Raw genomic sequence first — 22785 nt, forward strand, 5'->3', positions numbered from 1 at the left:
TGCTTATTCAGAGCAACTGCACCGATCTCAGAGGAGCTGTTCCTAATTTACACCAAGGTAAGATAGATGAGGATCTGTGCCCTTCCTCAGTCCATTACCTTGCTATAGAAAATGAACACTTTTGAGAAATAATGTTGCGAGGGGAATTGTGAGCCTTCTTCCTGAGATCCTGCAGTGACTGACGAGTGCAGTAAATGGCTATGTGTAACCGTGTGCGTCATGTTTTCTGATTTGCACATGAAGGCTTTGTAATCACCATGTGATTTTCATAATTAACGAAGCACAAAACATACCAGGATGACAGGGATAGTGAAGTGTCATGCATGCTACAGATAGACAGCAGATAAACAAGAATGGATAAAGAACATTCGATTTTTTAAGCAAAAAACCCCCCAGAATTCGGGTGGTTTTCTGGTGATAGGCTAGCAGGGATTATGGTAGTAGACTGTAAAGTAGCCTAAAACCAAAGGATGCTTTTTTGTAGACAATAATAGGACAATTGGACCTGGACACAGTTGGCTAATCTCATTTGATTATTCATGATGCACTGATCACTCCGGTTAGCAGAGGTTGCACCAAAAAGCCTTTTAGTCAGAGGTAAATATAGCGCATGAAACTGAAAGCATTATCAGAGGAACTCATATTACTTTAGTTTTCCTACTGAGTTAAAGTAATAAGAAATATAGAAGGTAACACTGAAGCAATATGTTTTTTCCAGACTCTTTACATTTCTTTAGATTGTTATGGAAGAGTATATTAACATATACCCGCACTTCCAGGTCCCTTTATGTTGCCAGAAAGGCGCAAAGAGACCATGGTTCAAATGCTAATTAGGCCTGAAGTGATCAGGGCTTTCAAAATTTAAAAAAAAAAATAAAATTTAAAACTTGGGTTCTTTTCTAGCCTTCCTTATTGAGTGATGAAGTAGTGTTTCAAACTCTTTTTAACACTTTATTTAGAAGAGTTTAAAAAATAATATTTTTATATGAAATAAGCCCTTTCATTCAATATCCTGTATGAGCTCTTTTCATCACTAGTTTTCAGGGACAGCAAGGCGAGCATTTGTTAACTCTATTCCACTGAATATTTGACAAAAAAAAGTATTTTTAATATTAATGTTAACACATATTTCCTTAATTATAAAACCCTAAAGGTACATCAAACTAAGTAAACCATTGGATTGTCAGAACATTAATAATCTATTAGCGTACACAGAGTTGCCCATGCAGTGCAATGGGCCAGGGGGGTTGGTTTCAGGATTCATAGCCAACACACAAGAGTCCATTGCTAGCTCCACCAGGAACATTCAGAGTGACCTTGAAAATGTAGCCTAGTAGTTATCTGCCTCAGTTTGCCCACTTGCAAAAGTCTAGAGATGCTTTGAGTTCTTCAGATGAAAGGCACTATTAAATGTGCAAAGTATTTATTAATTAATATTATGCCAAGAAAAAGACATTTGTGCTTCTAAAATGTAAATAATGCATTAACACCCCCCCCCATAATAGCAGAAGTGTTTCTTCATAAGCAGATATTTATAAATTAGATGGTGTACTGAGAAATTATTTAAGTAATCCAAATGAATAAAGACAAGACATTATTTCTGTGGGAGTGCCCCAAACGTACAAAACACTTCACCTGCTCAGCTGTATCCACAATGCTTTGTATTCTTTTTCTGGGATAGGACGATGGAGATTTCCAGTATCTCTCTATAGGAATATTAATGATCCTGGACAGAGTTTTTTTCTGGGGATTCAGAAATAAAATTTCAGGGTTAACACTCTAACATACTTATTAATGTAATCAACTCCTCCCCCCAGTCATTATTCTCAGGAAATTTCTTTTGCATACACAGTTATTGCTTTAATTGCTTTGAAGCTTTGCCTTGACTGGAATTTTAAGATGTCTCAAGTCACTCTTGACTCTGACAGTTCAGCAATTATATGTATAGATACTGTATAGCTGAAATGGAAGGTACAGTACAAACCACAGGATCTTCAAAGACAGAAATTGTTGAGTGGAGAGAGAACACCTTATATTGCTAATACAAACCATTTCAGGCTATAAGCATTCCAATCCAAACAAAGGATGAACTTGATCTTTCAGCTCATTAATATAATAATTAAGGTTAGCTCTATGACATGCCCCGAGTACCAAGTGACTTACGGATCACAAACTGCATAAGATTTGTTTCAAAGATAACTCTACCTCCTGCAATGGAAGTGGACCAAGTTATCCATGCTAGATGTCCAGACACAAAAAAGCTAAATGAAGATGCTGACTGTGCTTGGCCCTGGGAAGAAAGGATCAACATCTATGTCTTGCCTTTTTAGGACAAGGATTAGCAACCACAGAAGCTTTAAAATCAAAGTTTCAGGTGCCAAATACAGCAAGCTACAAGCAGCATAATGTCTTGGTTGGTCTACAGGAAGACTGAACTCTGAAATGACAGTTGCTCTTTCATTACCCCTAGATCATCTTCTGGCTGTGAAGATGCCTCCCTTGCCTTTAGTCCAAACTGAAGAGAAACAGGGTTCTTGCAGGCCTTTCTTCTCCTGTATTAGGATTTTCTCCCACTCATGTAGGAGGATGAGCTAAGCAGTGGACTGCTCTGCTCCTCAAAATGTAGTGTTGGAGTTTAATGGCTGAAATATATCATCTTGTCTAAGTAAGTACCCTGTTTTGTTGGTGTTCAAGACAAGGAACGTAACTGGGTTTCTATGCTCTATGTAGTGCTAGAATCCTGCATAGTCTCTGCTGGGGGTGGCAGAAGGAATAGTGTACCATGGACTTGGCAGATCCAAGTTGCAACTGGACCATGAGTTTGTTTCCATGTGGTTCTAGGCTTTTGTATCATGAAGGACATGGTTTGTGGACCCAGGCTGAGCCAGCTAGACAGTTTCTCTTGAAGATGCCCTGCACTCAGGTGCATACGTACTTTCCTGGTGTTAGTTACCTAAGCCAATGTGCAGAGTACTAAGGAGCGCTACTAGTAGTGTTTGAGTAGTAGAAATAAAAATCAGCACTAACAGAAGAGTGGTTAAAAAAAGACTCCAAATTCAACTAGTTTATTTATAGAAAGTATATAGATATTATATACATAGTTTAGAGATACACACAAGGTTTTTTAGCAATTATTGGCTGTTCACATTAAAATAAACATTTGTGGGTTTTTTACTAAATAGTACAGTTAATTATCTTTTATGAGATTTTATTTTATGAGATGAAGTATCAGACTTCAACTCAGACTTTGTTAACCTTATTGTACACCTCAATTAAAGTCTACCAACTTATCACTTCATGGGGGTAAAATCATCCATCACAAAGTTTCTTGGTTACAGATCACTAATTAATTGGTAACTGGGATAGAGTTTAATCGTTGTTAAAGACCCAGAATTTCTCACATCACTGTGGCAGAACTGCATAGTCAATTAAGCAACAAGAACCTGCTTATTTTACTTGGTTTATTATACTAATGCCTTGGGATGTTTGCATGAAATACATAAATTCTCTTCTATCACAGTTAATTAAATCCAAGACCATGGTCTGTAAAAGTCACCTGTCTGACATCTGGAGAATGAGTGGAAATCAATGCCAGAGACCAAACCAAAGCAGCAACTGCTTAAACTAACAAAGTAATTTATGTCCTTCCAAGAGCAGAAACAGAGAGAATGCAATATTTTTTAGTTCCTTTAAGTTTTATTGTGACTTTATGATACCATTCTTGCTGGCAGAGAAGAGTTTGGTGTCAGGGGACTGGTGCTGCTTCCAAGTGTAACTGCCTCAACCAAGTCAGACAAGAATGACAAAAAATACTTTTTTTGTCATTCTTTGCGCAAGTGAAAGAAACTTGTCATTCCAACTTCACAAAACAGCGCTAGAGATGAAATGCTCAACTCCACTGGGACAGCCATTTTTTTGCTGTTATTACAGAAGAAAATTATAACCATAAAAATGTCCAATTTAGAAAAAAGGTGCCACTTTAGTGTCATTTGCATAAAAGCTGTTACATACAAATTGTTATAAAGACAAATGTGTAGTACTCTTGTTGAAAATTGCTTATATCTTAGGTGCTTTGCCTGAAACGACATAAAGGCCTCTTCAAACTGAAATTCATTCTCAGGTAAATAAAGCTGAAAAAGGATTTTCTCCTATTTGTATGTACGTGAGCAGTTTTTTGTATTGTCTTAAACAGATTTTGACATGCATTTCTCCCAAACTTTTAAATTCCTTCCCTTCGTAGCCTGCTGGTGGCCTGCATTACAATAACTTGGCTTCACAGATGAGGGCAGATGAAAAGCCTGTCCTGAGTGCAAGCTGATAAATCAGCTAAAATAACTTTCTGTAAATGCAGTGCAGCTGTTACTTTCTTCCATTAGAATGTGCTCACATATACTGCTCTGCAATGAGATCACTGTCCAGACTTGAGATGAGTTACCAGTGTCTCCATCACTACCACTGTTACCTACCGACTCAAGAGGAATTTATTCATCCCTTCTCAGAAAGTCAACCAGGTGTTGCTGCACCTACTGAAAGTAGTCTAGTTTGCAGCAATCAAATAACAAACTAGTACATAAAAATGATTATGTTAAGTAGTACACAACATTATTTTTTATCTGACAACCAGTTTCTGGGCATTTATTTATATATGATGTTAAACACTGACACAACGTAGATTGATAAGAAATCCAGGTTAAGTTTTGCAGTAAAGTGAACCATCAGATATATATTACTGCAATTGAGAACGCTACACTAATATGAATGAGAATTCATAGTAGTAGCTAGTAGGGGATTTTCAAGTGGTCTGATAATCTTATTAGGTAATTTCAGAATCATTATATTAGTGTAACTTGGTTGTAAACAGGAGAAACAGCTAACTGTAGAATGCCAAGTTAGGATGTCTAACTCATCAAACCCCCTACATGCTACCATGTACCATACCAGTACACCACGTTTTTCACAAATGCTCCATTGTGTCTGAGATGAAGAATCAAAGAAAAATATATTCTGGTACAGAATCTGTAAGCTTTTTTACCCCTGACTATGAGACCTATAAGCATACTGATGATCTACTGAGACGCCGTACACTGCAGCACTAGTAATGCTCTATGTTATATGGAATTATATGCAGCAAAAGCAACAACATACCTCATATACTTTCTGTTTGTCCAACAGATTAACTACTTTCTCAAGAAAAATAAATTAATAAAATAAAGAGAAAAAGCTTGTTGGTATGAAATCTAGTGTTTAATTGTTTAAACACACTGCAAGCATTAAATTGAAAAAGGTCTGGTTTGCCATGTCAGAGAGCACCCACAGTTCCAGGTGAGGACATAAGCATCTACAGGTACTTCAAACATCTGAACACTAATTCTGAATACGTAAACTTATAATTTAAAGTTATAATTTACAGCAGTATAAGAAGAAAATTGTGAGTAATTCTCCTTCTTTTTTCTTCTTAGTATGAAAAAACACTAATATCCTGCTTAGTCTTTCTCAGATGTAGATTTGATGCCTTCTGGATGGAGGGTTCTGCACAGCTATGTGGCTATGACCAGGTCCTGTGAGTTGGAGTGTCACCTTAGCTGGCACTTCTCCCTGCCATCTGCACCTCTTTCTGCAACATAATGCAAAGATATTTCCTTGTGATGCAAGGAAGTTACATGCTTTTCAAAGAAAAATTGGGAAAACACAGGTAAATAAGAAGTGTTTAGCTATCATTTGTATTCTCATTAATTTGTTAGAAAGAAGCAATATTTTCACCAAATGGTGTCCTCCCAGGATAGTCAGTCTATGTGAATATTACTTTTTGTTGCTTTCTGAGATGACTGAGTTATATGTACTTGTAACTGCCTTGAAATGGCAAATTCCTTAGAAGCAGCCACCCCTTCCAAGTTCAGAAAGACACAATCTAGTCAGCAAAGAATTGATGTTAATCTAATTTCAATACTTATACACAGAAAAATTTGCTATGCATAAAAGGAAGAAATAGAACATTTTTGCACTAGTTTGTTAACAGGAATTACACCGTTAATTGTGCCTCAGTTATATGTCCAAAATGGGGGTGTTTTACCTGATGCTATCCAAAAATCCAATCCTGAAAACTATTCCACAAGTGACAACACCTCTTTGACATACTTAGCCACATTAAAATCAATTACAGTAAGTATGAAAGTCAAGCAATTTGCATGAGCAAAGTTATTACAAGAGTGAGATTTCTTTTGTTATTTACTGCTGGGCTGCTAAGGATAAAAAATCCAAACCAAACCAAAAAAACCAAAACCAAAAACAAAACAAAACATATACTGATTTATTCTTCTTTCAAGTTTTAAACATGGTAGATAACTTCAGGCAACAAATTCTGTCCATTAAAAGCTCTGCTGGAGAAATGACCAGTGGAAAACCAGTCACACAAGCCTTCTGATGCTCCTGTGCTCATAGCACCCCATAATAGCTGTCTTGATAATTGTTCTTTGCCTTTCTGAGGTGCAAAGAGAAAGCAGAAATATTCTCCAGTTTCTCATCAGGAATGCTAATGTGGTAAATTCAAAGCTAAAGACATTCTGTGTATTTAAGACCCTTGATGCCTCACACAAAGACCTTCCAGATGACAAAACTCTGGCCACCAGGCACAGTGTGAAGCGGTTTCACAGAGGAGAAACCATGTAGAAGAAAGAGTTTCCCCTTACAAACTTCTCAAATAGTTTTCTTTTTGTGTTACTCTGTAGTTGGTGTTGATGATGTGGACCACCTCTTACAGGTTTACGGTTCAGACTATTTGATGATTTCTTTTTTTCTGCACTGAGTAAAGGAAAAGGAGGGAAAGATTTATCTTTGTGCCCTTCTGTTTTGTCCTGGGTCTTTGTCCTTGGCCTGGATTCATAATGAGTTCTGTGAGCAGCATGAGCAGAATTTCTGGAAAATATCTATTTTCAGCTACTTCTTTTCCTTGATTTGTCCTCCTCAAAATTTCTACCCTGCTCCTAAATATTTACTGCAAACAAGATCTATCAGTAAGGAACGCATGGTTAGCTTTGTCTCAGCCTTCCTTTTCTCTATTATATATCTTTTTTTCACTATTTCTGCCATCCCTATGTCACTGCATTAGCAAATATACAACAGCATTATGTGCAAAACTCCTTCCCCTCAGGTATGTTATTGCTGCATTGATATAATTCAGATACAGAGGAGAATATAGATTTAGATACAGATACACTCAGCTATTTTCTGTTTCTCCAAATAAAATACGGGAATAGAGAGAAAGAGAAGACAAAAAGGTGCTGACATTAATTAAACCTTCCTGAAAATCTAGGGTGACAATGAATTGAAAGAGAGAACATACAAATGGAACTTTAAATTTGAGCTGAAAGCTGCATCAAAACATTTGAAGCCAACCAATAGAAGTTTGCTACTAATACAATTATGAGGCTCATTGCAATTGCTCTTTGGTCTGAAATCACTTCATTTTCTGTTAAAATGAAACAAAAAAAAAAATTGCCCTTTGATGTGGCTTTTTCACAGAATTGTGGATATCAGAAATATCAGGCAACTTTTCTCATATCTGATAAAAATATTTAAATTAGAAATTAATTTTTTTGTCCAAGATCCTTAGTGAACTTGTCAAATATTGGTTAGAAATCACTCTAACTCTTTAGCAGAATTCATGTTTTTCACAGTATCTGGAGGAGACCAGCCAAGAAATGACATTTGATGGTGTTCTTGACTGTTTAAGAATAGCTAACAGTCTTGTATTTCTGTTGCTTTGTCTCTCTTACCCTGTCCCCAATAACCTACTTGTTTGCTTCCTTTATTTGTTGTGTCTCATGCTATGTTTTCTGACAAAGGAAAATGGAAAAGAATATAAACTGTAGAAGCCTAAACACAAAACCAAAAGAATTCAGGAGATACAAAATTTTGAAGAATAACTTGCTAAAGGCATAAAAATAATATTTTTTTTTTCCAAATACATCAGAAGCAGGAAACCTGCCAGGGAGTCAATCAGGCCTACAGGTGTAAGAGGAACACTCAAGAAAGATAAGGCCATGTCAGAAAAGCTAAGTGAATTCTTTGCATCAGTGTTCACTACAGAGGAGTTTAGGGAGGTTTCCACACTGGAACTATTCTTTATGGGGGGACAAATCTGAGGAACTGTCTTAAATTGATGTGTCAGTAGAAGAGGTTTAAGAACAAATCAATAAAATGAATAGTGACAAATCATCAGGACCAGATGGTATTCATGCAAGAGCTCTAAAGGAACTCAAATATGAAATTGCCAAACTACTCACTGTGGTGTGCAACCTAGTGCTTAAATTGGCCTCAGTACCAAAGGAGTGGAGGTGGGAAATATGATACAAATTTTTAAAAGCATTTTGGAGTGGGGAAAGAGATCCAGAAAGCTGTAGAGCAGTAAGTCTAATTTCTGTAGTGGGAAAATCGGTTAGAATTATTGAAAAAAAAAAAAACCAACCAGAATTAGCAGGCATATGGAGAAATGAGTTAATGGAGGTGCTATAAGCAACAAATAAAGCAAAGGTGTTTCCAGCCAATTCGTTCTGTTTCTCTTAGACACCTGTCATAGGGCAGATCTAGTTTAGGCTAGCTCTCTGGTATTCAGAGAGTTAAGGGTAGATGAGAAGAATACTATACTGAGTATCTGGGTGGTAAAATAGCAAGTAAAATAAAATGCAAGTCTATACAGAGGAAAAAACTCCACAGTAAAAATAACTAATGATAGGTCCTATACTAGCTATTAGAATTTTAAAAAATATGACAAAGTAATTTGGATTGCCAGTCTGAAGTGAAATATCAGTTATCAGATTTAAATAAACCAACAGAAGTATCTTTAGATATTACTGTGGAACTCCTTGCCAGAATATGTTTTGGATGCGAAAAGTATAAATAGTTTCAGAGAACAGTTGGAAACCATGAAAGAAAAGTCTCTCAAGAGACATCAGATGTCCCATTCATCTCAGAATCCCTTTGCACAACATATTACCAGAAACTGGGAGGCTAAACTGGGGAAGCATCTATATTTGCTTTCTTCTTAAATTCTTTCTTTAAACATCCGTTACAAGCTATTTTTAAAAGACAGTAGACTAGATTTGATGGACCTGTCATTTTTCCCCGTATTTCCCACTGTTATATTAGATTTTATGTAATTTGGTGTCATATGACCAAGGAAAACTTTCAAATAAAATCCATATTGTGCAAGGATTCCCTGTATCAAATGTTTGCTCTGTTGGACCAGCGTTGTGGTAAACACTTCTTTTAAAGCAGTGAGTTTTTCCTTAAACTGAAATACTCTTGCTTAATGCAGCTGGAATATCCAGTGAAGCTCTTACCAGCTCTCAAATAGGTTCAAGCCAAAGCCAGAAGACTTGCTACTCACCCCCTTCACAGTGGGCTTGCACTAATCTTGCAGCCACGTTCATCACCTATAACTTTTCCTCTGTCTGCTTTGAAGTAGTGAAAAGGAAGGAGCCTTTCTCAGGACTACTAATAATTCATCATCCCCAGACAAAAGTTGTGAAGTACATAACCATGGATTGTATTTTCTTCTTACAGATAATTCTTTAATGATTAACAATTTCTCTAATGTGTGACAGTAAATACCTTTGAAACAAAACTGTCTTCCTTTTAGGATCGTTTAGCCCTGAGTATCCCACAGGTCCAGTTATCTGTGTCCTTCTGTGTAGCTTGCTGATATCTCTAGCTACCCAGGAAGTTAGATGGCTTACCACACATCCATCTGTCCTTTCAAAACCTATAACTACTCACTCCATTTGGCAGGGTGGATGAACATTTTGTTCAATTACATTAAAGGGTTTATTTTAATTGTTTAATATTTCCATTAATAATGTCTCCTTAAGTCATCTGTTCAGATTTTGCAATGTTAAATTGTCTTTGAAACTTAGAACAAATGCAAATAAAAAAAAAAAAGGGCTAGTTAGCTCTCACCTAGATTATGATGAAATGTTTCTGTATGTTAATGTTTTGGTTATTAAAATGTATAAGGACAGGAAAAAAGCATGGAACAGACAGCATCAGGGATTGCCTTGAGAGTATCTTTCTGTGGAGGAACAGCACTTTGGATATCTCTGACAGCAGTGACAGATATTCATGACTGAGATGGCCGGGTCACTGTAAGCCTAGAAGAGAACACAGACAGTGCACTGTACCTGTAAAGAAAGCACAGGGCAATGAAATATGTACCCAAACCAAAGCTGAGAAGATGGCAAATTAGCCACTGGGAAGCTGACCAAAGTAGCACGCAAGCAGAGGGGAGCGGGTGTTGAAGGCAGGAGGTGGTTTGTTCTGGGTGAACTTCCCTGAGTTTCCCTAGGGAAATGAAGAACTTAATCAAAACTAGTTCCACAAAACTGAGAAAGATCGAAGGAGAAAAAAGTTGTGGTCTTTTCCTCCAAAGAGGCAAAGCTGACAAATGAGGAGCGCAAGCAACTATCTCCAACTTATGTAGGAGCACTGGAAACCGAATGCAATGTTTCTGTTTTCCAGGATTGCTGAGCACATCAGCAAAGTGGGGAGTTTGCTTATGTTTATATCATTCAAAGAAAGACTGTTTTTTAAATGATGCCATCAAATTGCATCACCACATGTTGCTAAAAACATAAATGGGAAAAAATATGGTGGGTGCTGGAAGTGTGAAAAACCTTATGTGTCAAGGTGCCAGGTTTCTGAGAACTCTTCATGGAGCCCTTGACAGATAAGGTCCAGACAAAACCACTTTACAATGTAAACTGTTGCTGCCTCTGCAGGTTTTGGTGGCATGCCTCTGAGGCCAGGCTTTTTTGGTTTTAAGCCTCTCTGGATTTTTAGAAAGGTGCAGAGGTATGTGGGGAAATGAGGAAAAAAAGGACCTGAAACTCAGAAAGGTTTGAGATGGATTGTGAGAAACAGAAGTAAAAATGGAGAGGAATAGGAAGAAGAGGGGACAAATAGTGAGAAGAAGAAAGGGAATAACTCAGTAAAATACATGTATCAAACCCACTTCTATTATTAAATAACTCATACCCCAGATTGAAAGCTTTTTATTGGAGATATGCACCAATGATACTGACAGATTTGACACTATCCAAAGGGAATTCTTGCTTTGGATGCTCAAAGGCCAAGGCCAGTTCAAGGCACCTCTCACAAGATCCTCTGGGAGCCAGAGGATTAGACCCTTGCTGTGCCCACAGCAGTGGCTCTTTAAAGTTTTATATTTTGGAAATGAAACCAGTGAAGGAAAATTCATCCCAATAAAGTGAAATGTCTTGCCCAAATGTAAAAACCAAACAAACATACATACCAAGACTGTGCGGAAGAGAGTGCCCCGGAGGGTTTTTTGACAAATATTCATACCTTGTGCTCAGAGTAAGTGTGAGCCGAAAGCCTAGAATATCGCTGAGCTGCCTCTTTAAACACAATACCCTTTCCCCTTTTTTCATTTAGTTATCTCCTTCTCTGCTCCATGGCTCAATCTGCATATGTTATTGGCCTCGATTCCCAGGGCTGCCACCTTAATCTGTAGTAGCTAATAGTACAACCTCACACATGGCCTGGGACCAGGCTCAGGTTAACAAGAAATCCAAAAGCAAATGGCTGGGGGAGGTTGCTATAAAATAACCACTTGAAAATTCAGGCTGTGATTTTTTTTTTTTTTCACATTTGCATGGAGGAAGCAAAGCTTTTAGTCTCAGAGGTTCAGTCAAATGCATTAGAAAGATGAACATTTTAGTTAATGTTCTAAGAAAATTTCTAAAAGCAGTTTTGATTGTGTACTATTAGCATTAATTAATTTTTATACTGAGACCAGCCGTTATATTAGTAGAATGCATATTTTAATCAATTTCTACTTGCTGTTTTGTGCAAGTTAAAGGTAGCTTTGTGGTTTGTGCCTAGTTTATACAGTGCATTTAACTCAATGTGCCTTAGGTAATGCTCAACTGAGGTTCAATGTATACTCTAATCAGAGCATGATACAAGAATTATGAATGAAACCCCGACAAGTAATGGGGTTGTTTTCATTTTGGACCATAGTGGAATATACCTTCTCTAAACAGGTGCTTGAATGCATTATTAAATAACACAATACTCAACTGCACTATCATCAAAAACAGGCATAAACAGTTAGGATTAAATCTCTTTTCAATAGCAGCTTACCTGCATCTGAAAGCAGCTGTTTGATATACATTTGCAATAATTCTGTCACTGGTGAGTTTAAAAGGATCCTGTCAAGTGATTTTTTTAAACAGTTTTCAGGTTATTATTTTAGAAATATTTTATCATTTGTTATGAGCAATTAAAAGATAGTAAAAATTAATTTCCCAATTATTATTTTTTTCCTCCCTCTTATTTGACAGTGAGACTTTCTGCTCAGGATTGCTAAACAGAGTTTGAAATTGGTGTTGTACTGATGCCTATTTCTTTAGTCATAAACGCTACTGATGATTCAGGTGACAAAATGCTTAGCCTGGGAAGTGCTCAGTGGAGCATTCATCCCACACTGTCCAGCCTCAGCAACGCCTCTTCTCCCTTTTGGCACTTCCCTCCCAGCCTCACTTCACCACTCAAGAGAAAACTGATGTTGTGTCTCGGCACCAGAGAAACGGGAGACCAGCAGGAGGTCAGACTTGGTTAGAGCAGGAAGCAGAACCTAGTCCCATAAGAGGTTCTTCTGCTTTTGGCAATAATCTTCCAAGTCTCTCTGATCCTAAACACAGCGGCTTTTCTAAACTATTGATTCAGGAGATATGAAGCCCTGAAAGAGAAAAGAGAGGGTGAGTAAAGACAGTAGGAATTGGAAAAGGAGAAGATGTAATGGGGGCTAAGAGGTATTCTGAGAAACTTTGATACAGGGAAATGTCTGAAAACCAATTTCTCAAAACAGATTCACTTTCCCTGTATCTCTGCTCTGCCTTCTCAAGACAGCCCTCCATTTGTTCCCACAGTGCCCAGGACCTGCCATCCCATGCAACCAACCAAGGGCGTGGTCCATCCCCATTAAGCACAGCTACACCAGAAGACCTTGCCACCACCCCACTCCTCTCAATGGCCTTGCCCCTCGTTTGCCCTGGACAGCCATTCCTCACATTCACATGGGATGGTCCTGCGGTCCCTCCCACAGTGCCCCTCTGCAGACTTGAGTTTTTTCTCCTCTTGTTGACATTGCAGGACTTTTTGTTCTTTAGCAATTCTTTGAGGTCCAAGAGGAGGTCCAGCTCACTGTGCCAGGAGCTGTATACACATGCTGTAAGAAACAGTCACTGCCCCAGGCTGATTCCAGGATGAACAGACTGGACAAACAAATGTTGGAGAGGGGGAAATGGAGGCACAATTTCACAAATTGACAGCAGTGCCTCAGTCTGGTCTCCTGCCTTCCAGATCAGAAGTGCTTAGCTTGACTAAGCACTGTGCCAAGTGTCAGTCCATAACGAGCCCTCCCATCTTCCCCACATCCATGAATGTTGTAGTGCAAAGACTTATCTTCTGAAAGTACCAATATGAATGAATGGGTGGAAGAAAGGGCTGCAAGGGTATGCTACTGTTGGACTGAAAAAGAGTTTCAGGTAACATAAGTGTTTTCTGTTAGGTCACCTTCAAGCCCACCTGACCAACACAAACCAGTCTTATATTGGCATATCCTCTCTAGCAGCACTGTCCTGGCAGGAGCAGAGTTCAGTGCTTCTGCACTCCGAGCCAGCACATCCATGATTCAGGCTTCAAAGCACAAACCTATTCTAAAGATCATGATAAGAAGTGATGACTTCAGCTTCCACCATGGCATAAAACAGGGCCATCAGTCCCTGCCATTCTGTTGTTGAGTAGATCTCAAAAACTAAGCATTGTTAATTAAGTTTTTCCTGTATTAGTAACTCATATTACTGATTACTGATAAAATAAGCATACATATGCTGGAGGTATTTGGCATAAACAAGCACCAGTGGATTGCACATTGGCAAGCCTACAGAGATGTTAAGTATTTAGAAGACATGAGGGGAAAAAAATCACTGTTAAGTGATGCCAGAAGAAGTTGCCACTTTAAAGGATTCTGAGATTAAAAAACCCAGGAAAAAATTCAATGACTATATGAGCAATTTACTCATTACCATTCCAGATTATTCAAAGGTATTGTATGCCTGTCCTTGCTAACATCTTCCAATTCTGTGTTGATGCCCATTCACTCCTGGACTCCAGTCTGAGAGTAAGACCTGGCTTATGAGAGCAGGGCCCAGCCACTGCTGCACACAGGCTTACGGGAATGACTTTCTAGCCTTTCCTAGATGCAATTGCAATCAATCACCTAGAAATGAAGACTTCACTAGTTCATTACTAGTTCCCTGAGCCATCCAGCCTCCCCAAATGCTTCATAAAACTTCTGGTTTTCTAATATTTAAATTAAGTATTTCAATTACCTAATGCTTAGCAATGTTGCTTATATTTCTCTTGATTTTTCTTTTCCTACATGGACTTGGTTGGAAAAACTTCTATATCAAATATATATCTTAATTAAAGATAAGCTGGTTTAAATGCAGGAAAATTAAAAAATTTCAAAGTTATCATTTTTCTCTCTGTTTCAAAGATGCAAATACCAGAAAGAGAGCAGTTAAACTTTAAAAGAAAAATTTATGAGTATTTCCCTCTTGGTACTCCTTCCAGTGCTTCCTAATTAAGGACAAGCCAATACAGTATCATGTACCAATCTGGTATTTATTAACAAAGCTAGTCATGATTTTTAACTGATTATTGCTCAGAGGATCCTCCCCTCATTAATATAAATGAATTAAGAGGAATAGTGCCAAATGTTTCAAATGGGAATTAACATGAGACTGCAAGGTATAATTAGTTGAAAACGCTAAATACATCAAAGTATTAATTTGTGCGTGCATATATATATGCCTATATATGTACCGCATTTATATATTATCTAAAAATATTATGTATATGTACACACAGTGCACATATGAGCTTAAGTGCAACTTACAGATGGATGCATACCCATTTTATTATATTACACCCTACAGCTAAGGAAAACAAGGTATAAAGCTGAAAGAGGATTACAAAATCCAGGAGACAAAAATAGAGAGATCCACATAGGATAACTTTGATAACATATGTCGTTTAAGGCAAGGAGTATCTGAATCAAACACCGTTGTAATACAATATCACAACCCCATTGTCTTGTTTTCCATTAGTCTCATAAATGTGTGATTTTCTCTCCTTTCCCCCCACCATTTCTGTGCCTGTATGTGTGTCTGTGTCCATGTGGACTAGCTAGTGTGTAAAGGCAAATACAGCAAGGCCCAAGCACCACAGCCCAGACAATAATTTTACCCAACATTTCAGATATTTAGATTTATATTATCCTTTTTTTTCAGTTATTGTGACACCTTCTGCATCTGTTTAGGGGAGTCTCAAGTTATATGGGAAACAGAACAGCAGGGTCAGAGTATCAAACAACTTCGAGGAAAATCAGGGTATGTAGCAGAAATATGCTCACCTTTATTTCGCAGCCATACTCTGCACTCAGCTAGAAAAATAGCCTCTCTTTTCATCACCTTCTCAAACCAAAGCACAAGCTAGTCAGTAAGGTACAATGATTATGGTCCAAGCAAGCTCAGAGCTGAGCTACTACTAGTCTTGGACTATTGGACCTATTATCTCTACACAAAGGTGTAAGACTGGGCTAATACAGAGGGTGGCCAAATGTTGCTGCAAAGGCTTTGTCCAATTTCCTGGACTGATCTTCATGTTTTAGAAAGAAGACACGTTTACTATGAACCAGAGAAGATAGACGTGGATACAGGCACAGTTTAAATGGGGAGAGAAGGATGGATGGCACAGCTCTGTGACTGCAACTTCATGTCATGTTGCAGGAGTGTTTGCTGTACCTCATGGTTGTAACGAAGGGCTAGCGTTTCTTTTCTCAGACTACTCTTCAGCTTTGGACTAGAGTCTCTAAAATGTATCCAGAGCAAAAAAAAAGGACTAAACCTTCACACCATTATTCACACGGGCTGTCAGCCACAATTATACACAGTGATCAGCGTCTTGTCTACAAGAGCTGCTAAACTGGATCAGAGCAAAGGTCCACGTATCCTGTCTTTGACTATTGATGGCATCAGATGTTTAGGGAAGAAAAGTAAGAGAATAGTTGTTCCCTAAATATACCCTTCCTCCTTCCAGCATTTGGCAACTTACAGATTCCTTTTAGGTAGCTACACGCGGTCGTCATGTCTAATAAACCCAAAAGGAGGACACAGTAACTTCGTGTCTGACCTACAGGATTTTGTTTAATTTTTTTAAGCCATTTTTTCTATTGGTCTCCACAATATTGTCTAGCACTCAGTCACAATTTTATGAGAAAATACAAGCAGCTGTCCTCTTTTTGTTTTTAAATTGTTCCCTGGTCCTTTCACTGATTGCCCCCTAGTTCCTCTTCTTTGAATGTTTCTTCCGTCTCCCCCTTCTCCAAGCCATTCGTGACATAGTAGGCTTTCCCTCCTTGGTTATCTTTTTTTGCCCAGTTAAGTAGCCTAGTGTACTTCAAAGTTTGCAAGGTATAGGAACTGTTATATGAAAACAAACAGTTTTAAATAAAATCTTTTCACATCATGCCCACATTCATTCTCTGCTACATCATCGACAGTATTTTATCTCCTACCTTACAATATGCTTTGGAACATGTTTGTAAACTGAAAAGTTAAGAGATTACAATCAATTTAAGGTTAGAGACTGTGTGTGCAGTAACGGGTATTATGGTGGGGCTTTTAAATACAACTGCAAAAAAGATAATAAATGAAAACAAAAGTATGGAATAGTAGCACACATAAAAACATTTAACTGTATGAGCTGTTCTACTGTAAAATAAATGTATGGTTCATAACATTTGCTTTCACCAGTGAAGAAAGCCCTTTATGGGCTTACTTATGTAACACACACTTATGGTCATAACTGCTTCACTGGTATTTTAACCTTCAGGATTTCTAGTCCTCTAAATATCTAATTAGTACTGCTTTTTTAATGGTTTTATAAAAGCAGCTTGGCATGTATGCACAGAATGGCCTAGTGCCAAAGTACCATAACGTGCAGGAACAGTAATGACTGTCTTTTGCACTGACTCTCTGTGATAGAATATGATTGGAAAAAAATCAAATGCAAAGCTGACAGGACAACTCACATTTCTGCTAAATCTCATAAAATAAACTCAGAGTAATACATCCATACCTTTGGCTGGACTTTGGATTTTTTTTAGATGTAGAGCATGTAATTTGTTCCTTTTTTGCCTTTTCCTTGTTCATGGCATCCTTGACCTACACATAATGGACATATATATTGGACAAATCCTGTCATCCCTGCAAGACAGCTGCAGGGGAAGAAGACCAAGGCATAAAGGAGTTTGTCAAAGGGACACTGCATAGATACTCAGAAGATATTTTCTACAGCAGAGCATCTAAGAAGTTTGATTTTGCTCTGGAGCCCCAGCCTAATGCACTGCATGGGATGTTCAGCAGATGCAGTACCCACTACACTCAGGCAGTAGCAGCAGATAAAGCACTGCTATATATTCAGCCAGAGAGCCTTTTCTGTTCGTCAATACCCTCTGCAGAGAGCCCTTTTTCTAAGCATCTGAACAATCTGAAGACTTAAGTTAATGTAGAAATCCCAAAAAGAGCTTAGGTTTTGACCTAATGTTTCCTCCCACTTGTCCAAACTAGTCCTTAGTCCATTCTCAAAATCAAAGCATGATGTTCTCCACTTCTGCTTCCTGGCAGGTAATACATAGACTCTAGCAAGTATATCTCACATATCAGCAAGGCCTAGCTAACAGAATGGTCCTTTGGTGCCACTAGCAGTCCACATAATTTACAGTCACCCTCAGATTGCTCTAACTCATGGCAAAGGACAAAAGCTGGCTAATGATCAGCCAGTGCAAGGTGGCATCTTTGCTCACACCTCCCTCCCAATTAGCACTCCTTGCTCCTTGCCTGCAGCAGAAAATCTGGGCCTTTATATTATTTTCCCACAACAGCAGCCTCCATCATTAATTAGTGTATGGAAGCTCTGGAGATCCATTGGGAACAGAGAAAAAACATCCTCCTGTGACAGTGCTACTCATGCTAACAACTCCAATTCCCCTCAAGCTGTCAGTGACACATCCTTGAGCTTCTGGTGACCCTGCACAAGACCTTCCTTTGGACTCAGGGAAGGAAACAATGAGATATACAACTCATGAGGCTTATGGCTTCCTGACTCGCGATTGTATTATCTGTATCTAATGGGGTTCAAGCTGAGTCCAAAACCTTTATTGTAGCTGGGGCATTGGTAATGTCTCTATCCCATGTGCGCTCTCTGTTGACTAATAATGCACTTCAGCTTACAAAGATGTATCTTTCTCAGTAGGGAGTTGATTTGGGTATCCCTTCTCTGTTTTTCCACCTATTTTCCTAAAACCTGTGGGAATGTAAAGTCTTTGGACCTTAAAATCACCATCAGCTGGCTTACAATAATAAGTCAGAAAGACAAAAGCCACCTTGGGGGAAAAAAACCCCAAACAACAAAGTAAATCTGAGAGAGGCCTGTTCTTCTGTTTCAATTCCAGTAGAAGTCTGGCTAGACTAGAGATTTCTCAAGAAAGCTGGAATTTATAATTATGTTTTAAATATTTTGAAATAACTATGGATGGGATTGGAAATTTTAGGTTCCTGATGGAATTTTCTGTGGATCGTTAGTCACTAATAAAGTCACATTTACTTTCTGTATGACATCAGATACAAGAAGAGAGTACACATGTGGTATATGTGCAATATCAATCAAAAATACTATTAAAAATACATTAAGAAACAAGAAAGTAGTTTCCTACTAACAATTAGTTTTCCAAATTTATGTAGATTTCGTACAGCTGTAGATATTAGTCCAGATTTGCAAACACCTTTGCCCAGCAAAGAACAGCTCAAGAATATATTTCTTTTCTCTGTAGTTTTATTACAGAAGGAAAGGTCCTGGTGAACTCAGCATCTGCCCAGTTCAGATCATGGCTGTACTACCAAACGATACCCCTTGTACTGATTAGGCTCCCAAAGTCCTAGTTTGACATCCAATTGGTTCAGTTTAAATCTGCAAACGGTCCAAGGTCAGACCTTTGGCTGTTGTAAGGTGCCGATCAGCAATCTGAAGGGGATATCCCCAGGATATTAAATCTATTGACCTGTTGACACAAAACCTCTGATGGTTGAAAAGAGCTGTCAGTCACGAGCAGTGGAGTCTCTGTTAAGCAGGATATGAAGTAAAACAAGCACGTTTTTGGATTATTCCCTAACAGTATCCCCATTCAGATTTTTTTGAACTTGAGTACAAGTTAACTCCTATAATAAGGGTCTGACAGTAAAAGGCAGAGTCATCAGTCCAGATCACAAGGGAAAATTAAGTTTAAACATCAACTTCGTTCTTCAAAAGTTAAATAATGCTTCTGGCATCAAGAAGTTCCAAGTAAAATTCTATTTTTTCTATTCACATTCTTTCCCATCCTTGTCCCATTAATGAAGAGCACATACCTGATCTGTCTGGTCTGGTATTATCACATATAGAATATATATCACCTTCAATCCCCCTCTGTCTGTTAGCTAAGCATATATGCCACTGGGCAGAAGAACTCTTATATTATCCTCTTCCCCACTCCCCACCCCCCTTCTACACCTGTACAGGCTTGAAAAAGAAAGTTCTGCATCTTACATAAACACCCATATGGAGGGCTGCATATGAAGGAAGGATAGAGAGGCGATAAGGACCAGGTCAAAAGAAAATGTAGAGAAGGCAAAATATTTCATCTGCCTTTTAAAATATAGAAAGTTAACTCAGATCAAATTGATTCCAGAACAGTATGCATTCTATTCCAGCAATATCTATTGCCATATGGGACTTTTAAATACTGGGTTTGGAAAGGAAAGAAAAGAACACAAGGTAGCCTAGTTAAAAACGCACCAGAAGTATGAAGACAGCAGCCCAGTCTGTTACTTGATATTCAAACCTTCTCAAAACTTTACTAGGATTTTTTTTTTTCTTCTTTCTTCTTGGGTATTCTAAACTGCTATGATCAAACACTTGACAGCCATTTTCAAGTAATTCTGCATGATTTCCATACTGAAGAAGTATTAAACATAAGATTCCAAGAAACTAGTCAGACCCTGTGCATTTTGCTATTTTCTCCAGCATAAATACCCTAACCAGTGCCCCTAAGTACAGTACAATATCATACTATTTTTCCATATTTTCTTTTCCTCATAGAAAATTCAAAGCCTTCATATGTTTTCATATTTGTTACACATTTGGATCAAATATCTCTTGAATATGTAGAAGGGAACAATGAAGAACAATATTTTGGAGTGTATTTGGCGATGAGTGTTCGGGTACATCTACCTATCCTGTGATGCATTTAAATTCTCTTCATGAACAGCTTAGAATAAATAAGATTTTTAGCACTATGTCTGGAGTTAAAAAATATACAAATCAAGTAAATGTATGTTAAAAAGTAAAGCACAACTGTGAAATAACAAAATACATTTAAATAGGAGGAAGCGATATACTCTAACTGCAACTGAGTCATCTTAATGGCATAACAAGAAGAAAAACATACATGAATTTGGCATTACAGTCAGAATCACGATTGTTCTGGTAAGAAAGGAAGGGGAGAGAAAGAGAGACTGACTTGAGATGGCTAAGTGTTGCTTATTAGCAGGGAAACAAGTACTCTGCTCTATAAAAGTTACCTTTTTATAACATTTTGTGGCTTTTCAAATGATAAATGTAAATATTAATCATTGTCTTTCAAACTACTACACTAAATTTCTATTTCACTTACGTCCCAGAGCGAGACACTTATATAGAAACAATTGCACTCTGATCATTAATTTGAAACCATTCTGCAGTGACGAACATGTGAGGTCTGCCACAGCATTTTCAAGGTTGTGTTTGCACTTTTGTGTGTGTGTAGTTAAGATCACTAGACAATGCTGTGAGTAACTCCCAACACCATGTATACTGAAATATCTCTATCATTCTTTAAACCCAATGTAAAAATGTTTTTAAAGTATAAGCATGCCTCATACAAAGAATAGAAAATCTATTTGTCTTTTTGTTTCAGGGGATGCATTACTATCTTAGGAGCTTCTTTAAAGGTGACCTACAAATAATTTACCAGGAGCTAGTTTTATATAGCTCATACTTCATGATGAAGGAATGAAGAATGCCAAAAGGTTTATTTCATTCTCATTACTTGAGTGAGGTGTTTTGGGTTTGTTTTTTTTTGATATATTTTTAAATGTCAGGTTTGGTTTTGCTGTATTTTAATCACTGAACTGATTAGTGATTTAAAAATGCATATCAGCATGGCTGAAAAGGATGGGGAAAGAAGAAAGATTTTAAACTTACACTCTTCAAAAGGTTATACTGCAGTACAGCTCAGTGGTGTTAACAAAAGAAAAATACAAAAGGTAACACGAATTATCACTAAAACTCCTTTACTTCCCTTGATTCATTCCTCCCTTTATCTTTTTGACTGTTATGATGTCATAATTTCACCAACACTTCAGGCATAGATCATAGCAAATGGAGTTGGATATATAACAGGAAAAAGAAGGAACAGAGGAGAAAAGAAAGAAAAACAACCCACAACTGTCAAGCCTTCTTACATTTAATAAAGTACCAAAAACATGATCTAAGCACACATTCACTTTTCCTTGTTTATCTTTAAATCCCTCTTAAAAAACCCCCAAACTTAATGCCTAATGTATCGATATATGATCTCAAGAAGTTCAGTTTTAAGGAATTTTTAAACCAATAATCCTTCTTTCTAATTGGTGATGGACTGAAGAATTATGGCACTGATTTGCAAAAGATGTGACAATTCATATTCAATTCTGTTTAACCGAGCATGCTATGCATGATGTGCAAGAGAGTCACCTTGCTCCTTTACATCAACACCTGGAACAGGTATGGAGGCAGCATGCTTAGACGTTGGCAAGGAAGGAGCATCCTGTCTTATTTTATAAGGTCCCCATCTGTCCATCTTGGAAGCAACAGCATAGAATGTTTGGCATGGACCCTAGTTCAAGGACTGCAATGAGGATGTCCTATTCAGCCAACCAAGAGTGCTTTTTTTGTCTACCTTCCCCATGTCCGCAGCCAGGAGCCTGAGGCCTTCTGGCCTGAATACCTATATAGCCATTTATTTCATAGCCACTATTTAGGATGATGCACTTATGAAGTTACTTACCCGAGCCTTTGAGAAATGCAGGAGACTAGTGACATTCTTGCTGCTTGCTTTCACTGTCATAGAAAATCTTTTTGCAATATATATAAAACTAAGTTAATCAGTTTTGTAAGGCTTTGCAGACGAAGGTCCACAGCTGGGAAAAACTCTACAGCTCTGGATGGAGAAGTGTTCATAAAGCCGTGTGAAGCTGTTTTGCATAAACTCATGCCCATAATATTCTAGCTCCTAGCTGATGCTACCTGATGTGTAAACTCTGCAAATCCCTTCTTCTTACCTGTCTTTGAACAAATCAGAATACAAGTGTATGTTTCTCACCTGTTTTAGTTTCATGCTATTGCTTTATCCCCAAGTACCACCTAAAAACCTCTCAAGCTGAAGCCACGTCAGCATCCATAGATTAGACAGAACTGTCTGTTACTTTTTCCAAGCTACTAATTTCTTTGGAGAAAGAAGTGGTTGATGTGAAATTCCTGGATTATTTTCATTATCTTTAACATTAAAACACTGAGAGGGAAAGA

Source organism: Egretta garzetta, unplaced genomic scaffold, assembly GCF_000687185.1.
Source record: "Egretta garzetta isolate BGI_Z169 unplaced genomic scaffold, ASM68718v1 scaffold206, whole genome shotgun sequence".
Classification (NCBI taxonomy): domain Eukaryota; kingdom Metazoa; phylum Chordata; class Aves; order Pelecaniformes; family Ardeidae; genus Egretta; species Egretta garzetta.